This window comes from Varroa jacobsoni, unplaced genomic scaffold, assembly GCF_002532875.2.
Source record: "Varroa jacobsoni isolate VJ856 unplaced genomic scaffold, vjacob_1.0 scaffold_297, whole genome shotgun sequence".
Taxonomy (NCBI): Eukaryota; Metazoa; Arthropoda; class Arachnida; order Mesostigmata; family Varroidae; genus Varroa; species Varroa jacobsoni.
Window position 1 is genome coordinate 16,837 of NW_019213199.1, and position 13,327 is coordinate 30,163.

The window sequence follows — 13,327 nt, forward strand, 5'->3', positions numbered from 1 at the left end:
AGAGTATATTATACATTTACGTTGATGCCGATACTGCTGATTGTAGCATTCTAGAATCCTATGTGCTACTTTCTTTTTGCGATGGGCCCTATATATGGGAGGGGCGCTTGGGAGACTCTGTATAATGGGTTTACGAGATCAAATTTTTTTGGGTAGCAACTAGATGTTGTACGTAAAATATTCAATCGCAGCTAAGTTGCTCCGAACATTAGGGCACGATTCAACCTGCTCGGTATTTAAAATGAACAATAATGGTACGAATAATTTAGAACTATAATGTTATATTTACTAAAATAATTTAAGACATTTTTTTGGGATGTAGCCTGAAGACCCGATGTGTCAAAAAATGTAGTTTACGGGAACATGCATTAGGACCGCGTGCAAGGTTTTCTCGTAAGTTTGAAAATATAATACAGCGAAAATTGACAATCTCTCGTGAGAATAGTTTGAGAAGTGCACGAAAACTTTATTTAGTTTTTTTTTTTTTTTTTAATGTATTTTGGGTGCTAGCCGCATATCCTTAATCCGTCGTGTCCTCGATCTCAGCGACGAAAAGGTGTGACAAGGTTGTTTTTTCGCTGGTTCTTTTATGGTCCACCTGTCTCATGACGGAGTATCGTTTTACTTGATTGAATTTCAGTGAAGTTTGTGCCTAAGCTATATCTAACGTAAAGTCGCTTTTATAATTTACAAATTTAATTTTCTTTCTAAATATTTAGGTAAATGTACGTAGTAAATACGTCAATCACATGTCTACGATTACAAAGATAAACTTGCTTTTACTGGCAGCGGTTGAAGCGGATTTGTCGGTAATCAATGGATGGGTTATTACGTGCTCGGGTACTCTTGGTAGCAACCTTGTACTCGCCGAGCCACGTCAATTGGAGAGAGAATTTTCGATGGTATATACCTGCTTACATCTTAGTTTTTAAGGTTAAAGGTGAAACGAAGTAGGAACTGAGTGTTTTCGCCTACCGTTTTGACGTGACCGTTGACAGAAGCTTCGTCCAGACAAACAAACTTATGGATCTTCATGAACAACCTCTGTGGAATAATGGAACAATCAATAAAAGATCACTGTTATTTTACAATACACTTTTATTTTCATTTTTTTTTTTTGACAATAAAAGGTATACGCTTGTTTCTAAATGTAAATAATGCCTAATTATCAAAGGAATGTTATATAACGAAGTATATAGAATTATTTCACTATAGTTTTTAATTTAGATTAGATAGACTAGATTTAGAACATTTACAAGTATATATAGGTAATTCTGTACACCGTTATGTCTAATATTATGGGCATAGATATAACACTACCTGTTTATGCCGATGGTAGACGAACGCCGCTTTGCTGAAATCGAGTATACACAGACAATATTACAGAAAATTAGACAGTATTACGAGCACTACAGAAAAATCATAAATCGAAATTAATCTGTTCGCAATTTACTCTTCTGATGGCTATCTAAACAGCTAATTTAGGTTATTTACTAGGCTAAACTTAATCCGCGCTAGCTTAAACAGCTAGAATATTTTAGAGACTATCTACTCAATTGATTGGCGCTAAATCTGCCAAGGTTCTGAAGATCAAGTTAAGCATATAGTGAAGAGATTGACTAGAAATAAATGTTCTTCTGTTTAGCATCATCTCACCAGGGTAGGCGTTTCGTAAAAGGCCGCGTTTCGTTTGTAAACTGTTGAAAATATTTATGTACATTTTGAAGTACGAACGCTGTACTTGAAAGCAATAAGGTTACATGAGTAAAACTGAAGATCTTTGACATTATATGCAAAAATCAAACTTTGAAACGGTATCTTTTTCTACTTCATTAGCTTTAATTGCCAGTTCACTATCCCGTGAATTTTTTCAGGCTAACTGAGTACACGATAGCACCCTCGTTAGACTAGTGAATATCACTTTCGGGAAAAGACGGAACTCTAGCTGTAAAATCTTGGTCAGTCGTTTTCTTTACGCATTGAAGCACCGCTTCTAGGTAGATCCAGCCTTCACTAAAGTGGTCACATGTACACCTTGCATAGCAAGGCATGGAAGAAGTGTAAAAAGCTTCAGGAGAGCAAAGCAAACTTGAACAGTTGATCCATTTTTCAACTGAACGACAAGCTAGGGTCTCTTCTCCTTTTGCCTATTCTTATGCTTTACCAACATTCCCCTGCGTCAATGCCTCGCACTTCAAGAAACCTGTCGCCGGACTGCTTATATCGTGCAATATATCATTAGCGTATTTTTCTCACCCTGCCTCCATCCCTTTGGAGCATCCTTTTCCATATTGTGTCGTTCTCGTTTACAAACATAGTCCTGCAGCATCTACGAGTTGACCAGTCCGTGAAGGTTCAAGATGATGAGATTTCTGCTGGAGAAGTTTTTTGCTGGCCACTGAACGGCACACCCTTGGTCAGACTACTGCCAAAAATAGTACCAGCTACCTAGGTGAACGATGACGTTATACTTAGTAGAATATTATACCAATAATGGACGCAGAATAGGACATTCACCTTAGCTAAAACCATACATTTGAAGACCAAGCCTCTTCAAAATACACAATTTATCGCAGCGGCGTTTATAGGTTTTTCCATTTTAGGGCGATAAAGTTTGTAACACTGGCAATATCTTGTCGAAAGAGAAATAAAGTTATTTAAAAGATGACGCCCTTTATTTGCAGAGCATTTCTGAATCTCAACAGTCCTAAGGAAAGCCAATGGCCTATATAAAGTGTTGGATGTGTCGAGAAATCTAAGTTATTGATTTCACGGCTCATTTTGCATATCAGCTGTATTTTAAATTAATATGTTTGTTTTCTCAAAACTGTGAAGCTTCAAAAGACAATAAACGAGACACCTAGCCAAAATTGTATTACTTTGTGTGAAATTTTTTATTTGCATTACCCGTCGTTCGAACGGAGTTGAATATTGAAGAGAAACCTCCACTGATGTAGCTACTATTTAAGCTATTTCTACTTTATATATATATATATATATATAGTATCGTATTGAATTAAGAGGGCAAATGCTTTAGTAACAGCCCCCGCTCGAAGGATCACCACCATTTGCATCTGTTCTCTCTTAGCCTGCCAGCTTTCGATGGATGCCCCCGTAACAAGCAACGGTTAACATTCGGATAGCTGTAAATGTTGTGAGGGTTGGCAGAACTATTTCCAACCATCATAATACTATTATCACGCAGTGAGTCAGCGCCGATCGCGGATAGGCACGCCACAGGAGCCCTTCCCTGTTCCTCTTGTTCTGAGTTCCGTCTTTGACCATGCGTCTGCATTACAGCTGTATCGTCTTGCTCTTCGATAGAATCAACCGGCTGATCAGCAGTTACAAGAAGATGATGGTGAGCTTACCCGTTCGTCTTGCCGCATATATCTATGCAAATGATAGAAAAGCTTTTGGCATTAGCTGAACACATCAAGGGATATCTGTAGCAAGATAGAGAAACATTTTATAGGTACTGCAAAAAAGTATTCATCTCAAAATTTTAGATAGAGGGATACGACCTTAAACGTGGACCATCGATTGCAAAATATTTCAATAGACTGAGATATATTTTCCGTTTAGAAATCGAGAACAATAATGTGGTAAATGATAAGATATGTTTGCTTTGAGTTATCTTTAAAAGACTGGGTTCTGTAGGTTGTAAGAAGTTTTTGTCTTGGCCCCTTGAAGCACCAAACTTTTTTTTTTGCCTGGTCAAGCAACTGTAGTCTTTCATACGATACACTGTAGTCATATCGTACGCTGATGAAATAGGATCACGAACATTTTCGTGCTATGGCCGACAAAACTGAGTTGTTATTTAGGTATTATATATACGCATGTATGTCAATAATATCTAGAAAATACTTTAATTTTTGGGACGAGAGACGTATCGGCCAGTCCTTCTATGCTAAGTAAATTTTGTATAAGTTGAAGGTAATTTGAAAAGTTAGCGAGCTTCACTTTGAATTGACGCATCGTTTAACCCTCGACTCGATACATTATATATAAAGTGATAATCAGTCGGGTACCGATACTTTTGTAGGGTAACATGTCTGACTTGGTTGGCTTTGCTGCTCAAGCTATAAGTTGTAATTCAAGCGCACGACAGGATATTTACCTATTCCGAATTTCGCTTCTACAATTACGATTTAGGATTGATAAACGTTTATAATTTGACGTGTCTGCCACTAGGAGCGCTATCGTTTGAACCCAAGTAATTTTACAATGCTAACTTCCTTTCTGAGGTTGCATTTCACAAGAACAGCTGTGAAATCATCCTCAGCCAAAATAATAATCGTATTACATCGTCTCTATAACTAATCATGTTGTCCCAGTCAACAATTTTGTGTGGTTTGGGACTCACAAATACAATACGGTCACATGCGCTCGCGGACTGTCTCCATCCCCCGTGCAGACTGACCCGCAACAGAGCGATATGCCGACGCCTACTTGCTGTTCGAGTAAAGCTGGGTGGAGTCGCTGTTGCTCGTACGTCATCGACAGTGAACCAAAATGGCAGCTCCATCGCAAGAGCGGCAAAGCCACAGTGGCAAAGTTGTTCCCCCCCAGTCTGGGCGTTAAAAAGTTGGCCTCAAAGTTGAGAAAAGCGTTTCGTTAGTTTGTTACTTCGTGCGTCGCTTGCTTCGTTGTCTGGTGGCCGTCATGCGGTTATGGCTGTGGGCACTTGGCCGGCTTTTCCTCTTTCGTTCATTGTAGCGAGGCTAGTGTTGGTGGTGGTGATGATGATGCTCGTGGAAAGGAGGGAGAGGACATCGTCGTGCCCGCTCTTGCCGCCGCCCCAAAGGGACGCACCACAAAGCCTTTGAAAACTTTTAAAGCCGGTCAGCCAGAGGCTCCAAAAGATTCATGAAGCCATAGAGCGACCGAGGTTCTGTCGATCGTCTCAGGCTTATTCGCCCCCCGTAGCAAGGCAGGAGTTCCATGCGTCCTTCCGTATTTGCCGTACAATGCCAACAACGCTGGTTACAGTGGCTAGAGAGGCCTATGGGACGCATTTAGTGATTTAGCTCTTTTATACGCGCACAGTTATATTACAAATGCTAATCAAGCGGAATAAATTACGTAACGATTGTCGTTCCCTGCTTGAAATTTATCGGCGACCCTCAAACAAAGCAAACTATCACTAAGAGTAGTATTTCTGTGTAACCTTGAATCAAGTATCTTCCGAGTACTACGATATACTACGATGTTCTCGCTTACAGGTACGAAAATTACATACCCTTCCCATATTTAACAGAATTTTTTAGTCTACTCCAACCTTGTCTCCTTAATCTCCGGACAAGCATAGACCATATTTATGTAGCATTTTAATTAACGGAGAACAAGATGGTAAACAGCTTAGTTCACAATAAATGAATTAGATCACAGTTACCGAGCTGGAACATTAAAATCTCTATAGAATAAGTCGATCAATTAAAGATCATATTTTTACGTCTTCTTTCAGATAACAGTCATATTCAGTATTTATTGTCACTAAATGTAAAGGCCACTATTATTTGCGGAAGACCAGAGAATAAAATTTTTAGTTATCTTACTACCTAGGAGGCCTAACGAAAGTGTGAAATAAAATCCTGTAAAGCTGCTTAGAGAAGGATGTCATACGTACGAAGAAGTTAGCTGTCATACCATTAGGTTTTGTACGGGCGGTTCCGCCATCAGCGGCATGAGGACGGGAACCTTGAAAAGACTCTAATCCAGGCGCTGTTGACAATGACCATTCGTGTTACTCTATTTCTCGCAAATCTGTACACACTACGCTTTTCGTTTGGGCAAGAAAACTACCAGTAATAAGATGTTTTGACTTTGAAAAATTTAGACTAGGACGCTGAGCCAGGTCTTCTAGAGCGGCAGATTATCCTAGGCAGCTCATAATCTGTTTTGAAGTATGTAGTGTCTCCATAGAAGCGCCTCTATACGAGTAACCCTCAATAGAAATGAATGAGTTTTTGCAGAGCTGGGAACTTGCCTACATATTCTGTTGTTCGCCAGCGTCAATGCTTGTAAATCATGTTGAAGTGATTTCATATGTACGATAAACATTGATTTATTTTCAATTCGAAATTATCTCATTGAAGATCATTCTGGCAGGGGCCGGATATTAAAGAACCTTTAACTTCTAGTTACTGGAGGCTTTTTAAAAATTCGACAGAAGAATTATCCAAATCACCTAATGCTGTGGCTATTTTTGCTATATTTGACACTACTGGATAAATTTTTTCCTAAAGAAAACCGTATGGTATGTGCTGGCGTATGGGCACTTCGTAGATAGAGGTTCGCTGGTAGCAAACGCTTTGCAGGTAAGGGTTTATTCAGCAGTTTGACCGATTTTAATTAACAGACAATGAACATCCTCGTGAAAACCCTGTTCTCAGTGATTGTGAACAGGAGGGCTGGTGGACAAGCAGGGACCGGCTTCGAGGCATTCGGGGCGGTTCTATTGCATTCATTCATTCATCAAGGACGCGAGGCGACTCGTGAAGATTGAGGATGAAGCATCGAGATCTGAAGTTGAGCCGTTTTAGCACGGAGAACTAAAAGAATTCGTCGAAACGGACGGCCAACACGTAGTAGATGGACTACGCGCGAATTTGACCGATTGGAAGGTGGGAATGCGAGTTCCAATTTGTGTTCGTTCTCCCGATGAACTGTTAAAGGAATGGAAAATGCAGCGCTTCTCGCTGGCTTTGATAAAACTTTTATTAATCTCATATCCTACTCAGTATGCACCTGGAATGGAAAAACCCGAACTCAATTATAACAACCATGGATTTGGTGGTATGTGCATAAATTTGGAAAACCCGCATAGAATTCAATGGGGCATAGCAACAACCGGAAAACAGTAATTTCTCCATAAAAGAATGCTCTGCTTTGAATTTTGCAAATATTCAAACTGAAAATACGGTTTTTTATTGAGACTTCCAGCAGTATCGTGGCAACCCCCCCCCCCACTGATCGTAGTGAAAGAAGATAAGTAATTGCATCTTTTTCAATGGCTATTGTCTATTAATATTTCATCAAAACCAGTACCGAAAATTTTGTTCATTCGATATAATTTCCACCTTTCATTAAACGTATGTTTTGAGCCTACGTGCAGTTTGAACTACTCTCGTCGCTTCACATAAGCAAAAAAAAATATGTGGCATTTCAGAGAATTCTTTTTATTGCAATACTTAGGCTTAGGTCCTTTGTCAAGGCTGTAGTAATCTATGGAGATACAAAGAAGCTGGCCTTGCGTTAAATAATTAAGCGCAGGGCGCTTTTGCAACCTTTGCTCTACCATTCTCTTAAATCCTTAGTAAACGATGGCTTGTCAGTATACTGTTCAATCTCGAAATTACTATCCTTAAAAGACTATCGTTATTATAATTTTTAGTATCATCACTCCTGTTTGTTTCGAAGTTCCGCTCGAGCCGTTTTAAGAACGCGTTGGCCTAAATTTGTTAACTGTATTTATTTAAATCGTGACGATAGATAAAGCAATAATGGCATGTTTATACTTGCCGAAGTTTGGCTGAGAAGACACCTTCACCCTTCGCAAGAAGTGTTACGGATTTACATTAGTACAGTAACTAGCGCAAAAATTAGGCAGATCCAAAGGTCTGAAAATGTCGAAACGTACATGTAAAACATTCGTTCCATATCAATTAAATAATTTAGAAAACGATTAGCTCTCTATGTATATAAATAGCTTAAAATCAATTAGATTCGATTTTACTTAATTATTTTCTCGACGAAACAGTATTTCTGTAACCTTTGAACTTCTCTGAGAACAGTTACAATCCAGTGAAGTTGAGGGTGAGAAATGCGACAGATACTAAACTCATGAGTCTACATACCGAGCGTTTATCGTCCGGTCGTCAAACTATTTTCAAATGTCGCACCGTGAGTTCCCAGACATGTTACAAGTGCACAGATTCCAACACGAGACTCTACGTAGCATAATCTTCATCCCTGATAAAATCTTTCTACAAGTTTTCCTGTATTTAGCTTTTATATTCTTGTATTCAAATGCACCTACCGAACCAGGAATGCGGACGTATTCAAATATTTGTATTGTTAATCTATAAGGCGATGATATTTTCTCGACATCTTCAACTAGAGATTTGTGAATCCATCAACGATAGCTGAGGATGGAGGACAGGAAGGTTTTCAGCATAACTAGCGTTCATCAAACAGTATTGTCATTGGCCTTTTCTAAAATCCTTGAATTTCCCCGCAGATTCATCTATTAGAAGCGCGCCTGCACAGGCTATCGCTGTCATCCCGTTGCTGTCATAAGAAAGAATAATAAACGTACCTTATTTACCTAAAGCCTTAGGTTAGCCTCGCAATCCGCTGGCGTTACTGAAAGACGTCAATGAAAACTAGAAACGAGGGCGCCAGGGGAGGGCAGACCCGTTTCGGCTAAACGCGGAAAACTTGGGCACCGACCGTAAATTACCGTCGGCTGGCGTTTACACACCTCTTCCGACCCCCATCAATCCGAGGAGAACAAAATACAACATCCATTCCATCTAACTCGTAACCAACGTAAAATGAACAACCATGGCAGAACGATTCTGGGAACAAAGCAAAGTACACTGTAGCACTACTGCTACTACCAAACGTTCCGTAATGTAACAGCTCGCAATAAAATGTGGGCAGCTGGAATTAGATAGGTGCCACAAAAGCGTCCAAGAAACGCTACGGAAGTCAATGCATGGGCCTACGCCGCAGTTGCCGAACGCCGCACGTTTAATCCATTGTGGTAACTACCAGAAGATAGAGTTTCGGAAAGGCAAAGGAAGCGAGCGTTTATTTGTTACCGCGATTTTTCACGACCGGGCTAACGAGTTCTTTAGACAGTCTGTTAGAATGTTAAATGGTAATGTATGTGGTTCGTATTGGATGCATGGCTAATAGAAACCTTAAGCTCTATTGTTGCAATTCACTAGACTGTTCTGTTACTTGAATTGGTTCTAAGACGTTGTCACACAACGTTAACCTTGAAACGAATTCAGCTACATCCATCAAACGAATGCCGATGTACGACGTTCTTGGCAGTGGGAAAACACAGTGGGTTTTGATGAACTGTAGATTGCTGCCGCTGAAATCGTACCTTCGTTTCGTGTAGGTAGTTTCCTATTTAGTCAAACGTGTAATATAGCGTTCGTGGACGACAAAACTTCAACCAGTGACCCTTGGCTTATTCCCCCTTTTGTGCGGATAATGTAACTCACTGATAAACAGAATTATATGGTATCGATTATATCGATAAGCACAAATATGGCTCTGACGCCGATACGTAGAATATGATGGCCAACATAATTTTCACAATGGCTAGAACCGGCGCGTGCGTAACAGTTTTTTAAATCTCATAGTAACCTGGTACAAGGTATGTAGTTTTTGCGTGTATTTCTGGTAACATTTGAATTTATCGGCCAAAACTAAATGCCAACGAAAAAGCAGAATGTATACACGATGACAGAGAGAAGTGGAGCTTACGGGCGGGCAGCTGACATGAAGAAAAATGAAAAAAACAGTAAACGGGTTTCTTCTGCCTTTTCAACATCAGAAGTAGCGAAACGGCAAGAAATAGAAAGATGAGCGCGCATTGCCGCATGTGGCGAGGCACAAAATGGTGATACAAATGCTGACAATTTTCGGAATCTGCGTGACTCTCTGACGAAGGCCGAATAGAAGGGCGATGTAGGAATGTGCTTCGTTGATGGCACAAAAAGGCAAAAGCGGTCCTTGAAAAAGACGGGGCGGGGAAGGAAAGGGTACAGTATACGCGATAGTACAACGAATGTGTGAATGAAGGAATGGTACTACCCGCGTTCAGGGGTAATCGTTTGGGTCAGGGTGTGTGAGTGTGTGTGTACGCGGATACATGAAGGTAGGTGTGTATGTGTAAAGGTATGGGAAATGTACCCGCGTGCAGCCTGATGGGGAGAGGACTAAACCGGCTAAACGGAGCGTGATTCTGTTCAAACCGTTCGTCGGAAGACGAATGACCGACCCCTAGTTAGGGAAACTAAGAGCTGCTGTTGCTACACTCACTGCTCCATGGCACGGTTATGCCCAGTTCACCAAGAGCTGGAAATCCCATTGGGGGTGACCATGATGAATCGGAGCACAAGTGGGTGGCACTTGTGAAAAGGGGAAATCGTCTGCTACTCTCACTATGGCTTCCCTGATCGACGCTTTGCCATGAACAGGCACGTTCATTTTTCCGCTCCTGAAGGAAATTACCTTTTTTTTTGAAACCCTCGACCACCGGCTTGATTCCAAAACACTTGGTTCAGGTTGAAACGGTTGAAATTGTTTTAATAATCGGTAGTAATATTAGTCTGCCTAAATATCAATATCCATAAATGAAATGGTAACGGCAAAGTCAAATGTTGGACCTATTTTAATTTGTTACATGAAGGAAAAAGCAGTCAAATCTTTGGGTCGCTATTTACTGAAGATTTAGCGATATAATTTTCAATGTATGGTTTATGTTAAATATCTTTCAGTTGTGTAATTCTTAGTATTATTATAAGTTATTACTTAGATTTTCCTTGACGTCAGGGTCGGCAACGTTTATTTTAGGATTTTTTATTACTAGAAAAAAACAGCACTAACCTAATTTGCTCGATAATAGGGATGTGTTCGCGAAAGGAAGGAGCTGCGTCTACCTCCATCAGTTGGTAAAGAAGGTAAGACAGATTAAGTTGTCCATGCACTACGACACTTTAGTAAACGGTCGTGCCGGGTATCAATATTAGTCTAGCGAACGGACGCACGTACTGGATGTCTACGCATATATATATATATATACATAAGCGCCGCTAAAAACGCATATAGCGCGAACCAGACGCTCCTTCACTAACGATTCCTTTTCTAGAAAGCTCAGACGAAAATACCATTGCTAAGGTAATTTTGCAGACTATAACTTTAACTAGTTTTCCCTTGCTGCGCATACACGGGTTGTTTTAATAAGTTATTGTACAAGTTACGTTTCCGGACACTAGGTCTTACCTGTGGGTATTTGCCGCGGTAGTGTGGAGCGTTTTTTTAAGTAACATAGGCGAAAGTAACGCCTTTTTATGTGTCTAGCCTGCTTCGGTACTTGTTTTAATACTATTTTGAGTGCACGCGCAAGCTTTAATTGAACATATATACCTTGTTACTTGTCGAATGTATATATATTTATACATATATATATATATATGTGCTATACGCTTTAAGGTTGAATTGTGTGTACATTGCTAAGGGGTTACGTTGTGAACTCGTGCAGGGTTATCTTCACCACCTACACTGTGACATCACTTAGCAGCAATTATTACCCGACAGGACGGAATTCGTTTGTATCAGAGGCCATCCAACCTGAAAACAGCAGCAAATGACCATCTTGGATCTTTCCTATTCTGACTGTTAGAGTCTTCTTTATCTTTACATTCTTCTACTCGAAACGCTTGTTTTCTGTTTTTCCTTGCTTATGCTATAGACTTAGGGAAGCTGTCAGCTGCAACAATCCCCTCTTTGTGCGCAAAGGCACGTCTTGTACTTTACTACAATGCCAAATCTTTTTCAAGCGGCCAGTCGCAAAGGCAGGCAAGTCAATGAAGGCTAGCTCGACCACGTTTGAGTGAGGACGCTGTGAGAGAAAAAGGAAAAAGAAAGAGACTGCAAAAAAGGAACATAAGTCATAACGGCCTGTAAAGGACTATACTCACGTCGAGCTCTGGCCAAAATAAACGAAGCAGAAGGTATTATTTCCAGTAGGCTGGTGTCATACGAATTAAACAGAAGGATTCCAGAACCGTTTGAACCGGTTAAAATGAAAACCGGTAAAAAAAGACCCAGTGCAATGCTTTGTTTGACAATTAAGAAACATGTATAATATGTTAAGTTAGCCTAAGCTTTGTTTGCATACTACAGAACCTGGCATGTGTTTTACTTACGAATTCAAATGTGCCAGGTTAACCTACTATGACGAATTTCGGATGAAACCAAACGGGAAAAACACAAGTAACTAAGTAACTTAGTTATAAAATCATATTAAATTAAAATGCACCAGTTACAGTATAAGTTCAATTTAAAACGTTGGTATTTTTTTATTAAAAGTAATCTCAAATCATGGGATACTCGCAATAGAGTAGGAGTTAAAAACCGTAGGTACCATGAATGGATACAAAATATATAACAAGCCATATGTTTTCGAATGCATCAATCAAGTCACTTGCCTTCAAAACTATTTTTTATTGCCGTTATCAATAACTGATGTTGGACTTCTTCTAATGTTAAGGTTAGGCAGTTAAGTACACTGTGATTTTCGAAGACCTAAATGTACTATAGCATCTGACCACAATTCTGCCTACCCCTTCCCATCATGGAACGATTGCAGTCGTTCGTGCCGATCGGTAAAAGTTAGGTTCCCGTTCGAAAGAAACAATAGCGTGGGAAGATGGAAACCGCTCTAGGTGCGTGAGTTTATTTGCAAGACCTTTAGATTGATGGAGGCACTCAAATGTTCATTAATTTATCATGAATAAGGAAAACGAGCTAGACTTTAAGGAATCAGCCGGAAGTAGCCAATAGCGATTGTCAACTGAGACTTTCAAGCGTGCGATTTGCAGACAGACGTATTCTCGTGAGCGTTGTCGAAAGAAGATGACTGCAGAATGGCTTAAAATTTTGTAATGATTTTGCCGCGCTTTTAAAAGTGTGCAGTTGGGCTTACTTATATTATATTATCATTAGATCACGTTTCTTCCGTCTGTTTTAAACCAAACAGTTTCAACGATACGTACTATTAATTACTGCCGGCTAGTTAGCAATTTCACTAATATTTATCTTCCCATCAAAGCGTTTACAATGGATTACACAGAGGTAGTCGCTTGTTTATTTCCGCTACCTTCATCGTGCAGCTGAAATCTCAATGTACGTTGCAAGCCCCACAGAATAGGATAATGGATTTTTTGATTCAAGCATACTATGATATATGAAGTAAAATGTAGCCGCAGTACGCTGCATATAATAACAAACGTTTATTCAGATAGCTCGCAGCGGTTGTTCAGGGGGTCTTGAATACGCTGTGTAAAACAAGCGATTAACAGGCTGGCCTGCGAGACTCAGCGTTAAGTGGTTTCCGCGATACGAATTTTCAATTTTTCGATCTTTCTGTTGAGTAACCCTGACCGTATATTATATAATGTTAAATACAGAGGCTAGCACTGCTATTATTACAGACGAGATATTCAAATAAAAGCCGTAGTTATACTCAAGGGTTCGTTTCTGTGAAGACTTTCACTACTTGGTTCTCGGTTCAGCC

At 39.9% G+C, this 13,327-nt stretch overlaps 1 long non-coding RNA gene across 2 annotated transcripts; it reads right to left on the reverse strand.

Annotated features, from left to right (window-relative positions):
• Positions 1 to 490: 490 nt before the first annotated feature.
• LOC111259135 (uncharacterized) lies at positions 491 to 1,725 on the reverse strand. Of its 2 annotated transcripts, XR_002679434.2 has the most exons (4): positions 1,657 to 1,725; positions 1,321 to 1,354; positions 976 to 1,044; positions 491 to 598 (listed from the first exon to the last, which is right to left on the reverse strand). It is a non-coding gene; the product is annotated as an uncharacterized LOC111259135 (long non-coding RNA). The 2 variants fall into 2 exon arrangements; XR_015310454.1 differs by having other exon boundaries at positions 491 to 1,044.
• Between the last annotated feature and the right edge of the window lie 11,602 nt (positions 1,726 to 13,327).